The sequence below is a fragment of the Salvelinus fontinalis genome, chromosome 8 (assembly GCF_029448725.1).
Source record: "Salvelinus fontinalis isolate EN_2023a chromosome 8, ASM2944872v1, whole genome shotgun sequence".
NCBI lineage: Eukaryota > Metazoa > Chordata > Actinopteri > Salmoniformes > Salmonidae > Salvelinus > Salvelinus fontinalis.
In genome coordinates this window covers 43340662-43349080 of record NC_074672.1, presented here as the reverse complement: position 1 = coordinate 43349080, position 8419 = coordinate 43340662, and the positions used below count along the sequence as shown (strand labels likewise).

General features: G+C 40.6%; 1 non-coding gene across 1 annotated transcript; it reads right to left on the bottom strand.

Annotated features, from left to right (window-relative positions):
- Nucleotides 1-5317: 5317 nt before the first annotated feature.
- On the bottom strand, nucleotides 5318-5393 carry trnaa-ugc (transfer RNA alanine (anticodon UGC)). Its single transcript has one exon. It is a non-coding gene; the product is annotated as a tRNA-Ala (tRNA).
- Between the last annotated feature and the right edge of the window lie 3026 nt (nucleotides 5394-8419).

The window sequence follows — 8419 nt, the reverse complement described above, 5'->3', positions numbered from 1 at the left end:
GATTAACAAGAGTCTAGACAAAAATGGTTAAAGATCACTTGGGAGATCACCATTGAGCAGTGAAAAGTGAACTGAGAGAGAGAGCACTCATGGAGGTGTTCCTCTGTAACTGTCAGATGAGCCCCCACAACCACAGGGGCTATCTTTAGCCCAGGCAGAGCACAGAGTTGTTTGGTCACATCCCGACCCCGCTGCCTGGCCATGCCCACTGACTTTAACTGCCGGGAAGGTGAGGGTTTGGCACAGAGTTGTCTTCAGGGTGTGTGTGTGTGTGTGTGTGTGTGTGTGTGTGTGTGTGTGTGTGTGTGTGTGTGTGTGTGTGTGTGTGTGACACTTTCAGAACTTGTTGTTCACTGCATGGGTCATTGTTGCTGGTCACTGCATGGGTCATTGTTGCTGGTCACTGCTGTTAGTCACTGCTGTTGGTCATTGTTGTTGGTCACTGCATGGGTCATTGTTGCTGGTCACTGCTGTTAGTCACTGCTGTTAGTCACTGCTGTTGGTCATTGTTGTTGGTCACTGCATGGGTCATTGTTGCTGGTCACTGCTGTTAGTCACTGCTGTTAGTCACTGCTGTTGGTCATTGTTGTTGGTCACTGCATGGGTCATTGTTGCTGGTCACTGCTGTTAGTCACTGCTGTTGGTCATTGTTGCTGGTCACTGCATGGGTCATTGTTGCTGGTCACTGCTGTTAGTCACTGCTGTTGGTCATTGTTGTTGGTCACTGCATGGGTCATTGTTGCTGGTCACTGCTGTTAGTCACTGCTGTTAGTCACTGCTGTTGGTCATTGTTGTTGGTCACTGCATGGGTCATTGTTGCTGGTCACTGCTGTTAGTCACTGCTGTTAGTCACTGCTGTTGGTCATTGTTGTTGGTCACTGCATGGGTCATTGTTGCTGGTCACTGCTGTTAGTCACTGCTGTTAGTCACTGCTGTTGGTCATTGTTGTTGGTCACTGCATGGGTCATTGTTGCTGGTCACTGCTGTTAGTCACTGCTGATGGTCATTGTTGTTGGTCACTGCATGGGTCATTGTTGTTGGTCACCATACTTTCTCTTTACAGTTGGCTATGTGAGGAGCTCTGCTATTCCATGGAACACCTCCCCTTTCTACTCTCCTATTTGGACCTGCCTGTAGGAGTGTCTCCCCTTCCTCCCCTGTCACTCCTGGTCAATGTGGTTAGTAAAGCATGACTTGCCAATCTCCACTTTGGAGTCACTTGACTATCGCTAAGGGCGAGTTCCACTAATGCAAGTGACTCCCTCCCTCCCTCCCTGACCCCCCCGCCAGCCTGCCTCCCTCCCCGCCCCCCCCCCCCCCGCGAGAGGCGTCACTACAGTTCCCGGTTCGATTCCAGGCTGTATCACATCTGGCCGTGATTGATAGTCCCATAGGGCAGCACACAATTGGCCCAGCATCGTCCAGGCTTGGCCGGGGTAGGCCGTCATTGTAAATAATAATTTATTCTTAAATAAAGGTTACATTTAAAAAAAATACCCGGGGCAGGTTGGTGGGGCAGGTGGGGTATTTTTTTAAATGTAACCTTTATTTAAGAATAAATTAAGAATCAATTATTACTCACTCACTCTTACGCTATCTATCTGTCTAATTTCCTCTGAAACCTCCCACTGTGACACTCCCTCTTGTACTTTCCATCTAGTCAGACATGCCATACTGGCGTGAACTTTCATAATATTCTCTGATGATGCAAAAGGAAGTTACAATTTGAAAAGGTGAATAAATACTAATGGCTAAATATTCACACAAAGTGACACTGATATAACTAGCAAGAAATATGAGGGTTTGTTTGTGTATTTATGTATCTGTCACAATATTTGTGTAATCAGTGTTTTGGCAACCCCTCCTCCTCTCTCTTGGCGAGCGAGGCTCAGGACGCTGAACTCCGTTTCTATATTCTATATTTATCTCAGTGGTTTAGTTGAACAGGTTCTATAGCCTCAGGCCCTCTGCTCTCTCTGCTCTCAGGCCTAGTGTTGCCGAGCGCCCCACATTTCACCGGCGGTAGCAACTCTCGTGACTGTACTCTGGGGTGGAGGTGGGGGAGTGAGAGGGTTAAAATCACTCCACACACAGGAGACACAAGCAGTGTACAAGATGACCCCTGACCCCGCAGGAAGGGAATGTGGAAGCGCGTTCACCTCAGGTGGACAGTTGGAAAGTGGAAGATCATTTCTGTTCTAGGTTTAGATTAGAGAGTTACAACGTGAAATTGTTTACTCAGAGTCTTGTTAAATGACATGCTGCCATCCATGTAGTAATCTGTCAGGGGGTTTTGGGCACATATACGATGACCTGTTATGTACTAGACTCACCATGCACATTTGCAATCTCAGTAGATTCGATTTTTTTGTCTGCACTGTAAACACTCAGCACTGACAATTGTCAGCATGGACTGTAGTTTACTGTGCCCCTGGGTAGGCTATGCTACCACATGATGAAATCATTATCCATGGGCTTATTATTTCTAGACGTTCCCAGTGATTATACAGTACCATTTCGGAAATGGTTACCATGTCCATTCTCTGGGACGTAAAGCATTGAGTGCGGCGTCTCACTCTGCTTTGCTATGGCTATGTTGACTACTATACTGTCTACTATACTGACTACTATACTGACTACTATACTGTCTACTATGTTGACGACTATACTGACTACTATACTGACTACTATGTTGACTACTATACTGACTACTATGTTGACTACTATGTTGACTACTATACTGACTACTATGTTGACTACTATACTGACTACTATACTGACTACTATACTGACTACTATGTTGACTACTATACTGACTACTATGTTGACTACTATACTGACTACTATACTGACTACTATACTGACTACTATACTGACTACTATACTGACTACTATACTGTCTACTATGTTGACTACTATGTTGACTACTATGTTGACTACTATACTGACTACTATGTTGACTACTATACTGACTACTATACTGACTACTATGTTGACTACTATGTTGACTACTATGTTGACTACTATACTGACTACTATGTTGACTACTATACTGACTACTATACTGACTACTATGTTGACTACTATGTTGACTACTATACTGACTACTATACTGACTACTATGTTGACTACTATGTTGACTACTATACTGACTACAATGTTGACTACTATACTGACTACTATGTTGACTACTATACTGACTACTATGTTGACTACTATACTGACTACTATACTAACTACTATACTGACTACTATGTTGACTACTGTACTGTCTACTATGTTGACTACTATACTGTCTACTATACTGACTACTATACTGACTACTATACTGACTACTATACTGACTACTATACTAACTACTATACTGTCTACTATGTTGACTACTGTACTGTCTACTATGTTGACTACTATACTGACTACTATACTAACTACTATACTAACTACTATACTGTCTACTATACTGACTACTATACTGACTACTATACTAACTACTATACTGACTACTATGTTGACTACTGTACTGTCTACTATGTTGACTACTATACTGACTACTATACTGACTACTATACTAACTACTATACTGACTACTATACTAACTACTATACTGTCTACTATGTTGACTACTATGTTGACTACTATACTGACTACTATACTGACTACTATACTGACTACTATGCTGACTACTGTACTGTCTACTATGTTGACTACTATACTGTCTACTATACTGACTACTATACTGACTACTATACTGACTACTATACTGACTACTACACTGACTACTATGTTGACTACTATGTTGACTACTATACTGACTACTAAGTTGACTACTATACTGACTACTATGTTGACTACTATACTGACTACTATACTGACTACTATGTTGACTACTATGTTGACTACTATACTGACTACTATACTGACTACTATGTTGACTACTATACTGACTACTATACTGACTACTATACTGACTACTATACTGACTACTATGTTGACTACTATGTTGACTACTATACTGACTACTATACTGACTACTATACTGACTACTATACTGACTACTATGTTGACTACTATGTTGACTACTATACTGACTACTATGTTGACTACTATGTTGACTACTATACTGACTACTATACTGACTACTATGTTGACTACTATGTTGACTACTATACTGACTACTATACTGACTACTATACTGACTACTATGTTGACTACTATGTTGACTACTATGTTGACTACTATACTGACTACTATACTAACTACTATACTGACTACTATGTTGACTACTGTACTGTCTACTATGTTGACTACTATACTGTCTACTATACTGACTACTATACTGACTACTATACTGACTACTATACTGACTACTATACTAACTACTATACTGTCTACTATGTTGACTACTGTACTGTCTACTATGTTGACTACTATACTGACTACTATACTGACTACTATACTAACTACTATACTGACTACTATGTTGACTACTGTACTGTCTACTATGTTGACTACTATACTGTCTACTATACTGACTACTATACTAACTACTATACTGACTACTATACTAACTACTATACTGTCTACTATGTTGACTACTATGTTGACTACTATACTGACTACTATACTGACTACTATACTGACTACTATGCTGACTACTGTACTGTCTACTATGTTGACTACTATACTGTCTACTATACTGACTACTATACTGACTACTATACTGACTACTATACTGACTACTATACTGACTACTATGTTGACTACTATGTTGACTACTAAGTTGACTACTATACTGACTACTATGTTGACTACTATACTAACTACTATACTGACTACTATACTGACTACTATACTAACTACTATACTGACTACTATGTTGACTACTGTACTGTCTACTATGTTGACTACTATACTGTCTACTATACTGACTACTATACTAACTACTATACTGACTACTATACTAACTACTATACTGTCTACTATGTTGACTACTATGTTGACTACTATACTGACTACTATACTGACTACTATACTGACTACTATGCTGACTACTGTACTGTCTACTATGTTGACTACTATACTGTCTACTATACTGACTACTATACTGACTACTATACTGACTACTATACTGACTACTATACTGACTACTATGTTGACTACTATGTTGACTACTATACTGACTACTAAGTTGACTACTATACTGACTACTATGTTTACATTTACATTTACATTTAAGTCATTTAGCAGACGCTCTTATCCAGAGCGACTTACAAGTACATACATTCATACTTTTTCTTTTTTTTTTTTTTTTTTGTACTGGCCCCCCGTGGGAATCGAACCCACAACCCTGGCGTTGCAAGCGCCATGCTCTACCAACTGAGCCACACGGGGCCCCCCGTGTGGGGGTGAAGACCACCCTCCCACTCTGTCTGCCAAATTCTTTCTCTTTGCTCTTGTTTTCCTTAATAGGATGTCCGTGGGAGCCGGGAGGGTTGTCAGCGAAATGGGACACACCTGGGCTCGGGTGTGTCCCGGGATAAATATACCCCTTCCCCATTCATTGAGACTCCCTCCATGCAGACACACTGTTAGAGTTTGGTTATGGCAGTTTTATTTGGCACCTTTCAACAACCCTCATTATCACATTTATGCGTGCAATCACTCAATCACTTACACACAATTGTTAATTGTATTTAGTTTACGTCAGTTAATAAATATCTCCATGTTGTCTCCCTTTTTGTTACGAACTTTGAGCCGGTTTGTGACATTGATGAATCGACACCATTTAAAATAATTGTGTATATGACTGAGTTTCCTTCGCCTTGTACTCACCACTTGAGTAAGCCTCTGAGCGACTGGGTCATAGGACTGTGGTTGATCTGCTGCCACAGGTCTCTGGACATCAGAACCAGGAGCATTAGACTGTTCTCTTCTCAGCAGAGCTGCTACCTGCTGGTAGGACTGATAAGAAGAGTCTCTTATCTTTGCTCTATGTTGACTACTATACTGACTACTATACTGACTACTATGTTGACTACTATGTTGACTACTATACTGACTACTATACTGACTACTATGTTGACTACTATACTGACTACTATACTGACTACTATACTGACTACTATACTGACTACTATGTTGACTACTATGTTGACTACTATACTGACTACTATACTGACTACTATACTGACTACTATACTGACTACTATGTTGACTACTATGTTGACTACTATACTGACTACTATGTTGACTACTATGTTGACTACTATACTGACTACTATACTGACTACTATGTTGACTACTATGTTGACTACTATACTGACTACTATACTGACTACTATACTGACTACTATGTTGACTACTATGTTGACTACTATGTTGACTACTATGTTGACTACTATGTTGACTACTATACTGACTACTATGTTGACTACTATGTTGACTACTATACTGACAACTATGTTGACTACTATGTTGACTACTATACTGACTACTATACTGACTACAATGTTGTCTACTATACTGACTACTATACTGACTACTATGTTGACTACTATACTGACTACTATACTGACTACTATGTTGACTACTATACTGACTACTAAGTTGACTACTATGTTGACTACTATACTGACTACTAAGTTGACTACTAAGTTGACTACTATGTTGACTACTATACTGACTACTATGTTGACTACTATACTGACTACTATACTGACTACTATACTGACTACTATACTGACTACTATACTGACTACTATACTGTCTACTATGTTGACTACTATGTTGACTACTATACTGACTACTATACTGACTACTATACTGACTACTATACTGACTACTATACTGACTACTATGTTGACTACTATGTTGACTACTTGGAAGGTTAAGTGGTTGAGAGACCGGAGCCATTTTGATGCTTGGAGTGCTTGAACATGAATATTCCATCCAGGGGGCATCTGGTGTCCATACCCTTGTCCCTGGTCCCTGCCGGGGCGGGCGAGGCACTGAGCATGATGGGGAATGGAGAATGGGGGAATGGGGGGACAAAGACAAAGAACAAAGACCAAGAAAGGACATTAAAGCTGGACTCTGTAGTTGGTGAAACTGCCACGTCCATTTGGAACATTACAATAACAAAGAAGAAGCATCATAAAGGCATCAGAGGAATATAGCGTGTGTAGCCCAAACACAATACACGTCGCAAAGGCCAGTAGGCCACACAGTATAAAGCTATTAGTTGATAAATGACGGAAAACAATCTGTATGGTTTTACTGCAAATACTCTGCTACTGTGTGGGCAGGTTTTTAGAATGGGGAAATGTATATCAATGTAAGGAAATGGAATGAAGGGGTGGAGCTAGTCACGGCAGAGATGGAGAGAATGGTACTGTAGAGAATGGTACTGTAGAGAATGGTACTGTAGAGAATGGTACTGTAGAGAACGGTACTGTAGAGAACGGTACTGTAGAGAACGGTACTGTAGAGAACGGTACTGTAGAGAATGGTACTGTAGAGAATGGTACTGTAGAGAATGGTACTGTAGAGAATGGTACTGTAGAGAACGGTACTGTTCATGGTGCTGATATTGGAGCTAGTCACGGCAGAGATGGAGAGAGTATGGGGATGCTGAGTAGAAAGATGATCTGCTGGGTTTCAGGAGGTTATCATAGATGGCGGTTAGTTTCAGGAGGTTATCATGTTAGATGGTGGGGTGGTTAGTTTCAGGAGGTTATCATGTTAGATGGTGGTTAGTTTCAGGAGGTTATCATGTTAGATGGTGGTTAGTTTCAGGAGGTTATCATGTTAGATGGTGGTTAGTTTCAGGAGGTTATCATGTTAGATGGTGGTTAGTTTCAGGAGGTTATCATGTTAAATGTTGGTTCGTTTCAGGAGGTTATCATGTTAGATGGTGGTTAGTTTCAGGAGGTTACTATGTTAGATGGTGGGGTGGTTAGTTTCAGGAGGTTATCATGTTAGATGGTGGGGTGGTTAGTTTCAGGAGGTTATCATGTTAGATGGTGGTTAGTTTCAGGAGGTTATCATGTTAGATGGTGGTTAGTTTCAGGAGGTTATCATGTTAGATGGTGGTTAGTTTCAGGAGGTTATCATGTTAGATGGTGGTTAGTTTCAGGAGGTTATCATGTTAAATGTTGGTTCGTTTCAGGAGGTTATCATGTTAAATGGTGGTTAGTTTCAGGAGGTTACTATGTTAGATGGTGGGGTGGTTAGTTTCAGGAGGTTATCATGTTAGATGGTGGTTAGTTTCAGGAGGTTACTATGTTAGATGGTGGGGTGGTTAGTTTCAGGAGGTTATCATGTCAGATGGTGGGGTGGTTCTAAGTCGGGATTGATGGAAGTGTTGGTTACTGCTACACAGTTTTTGGGCCGATGAAGAGGTCCCATGTGAAGCTCAGTT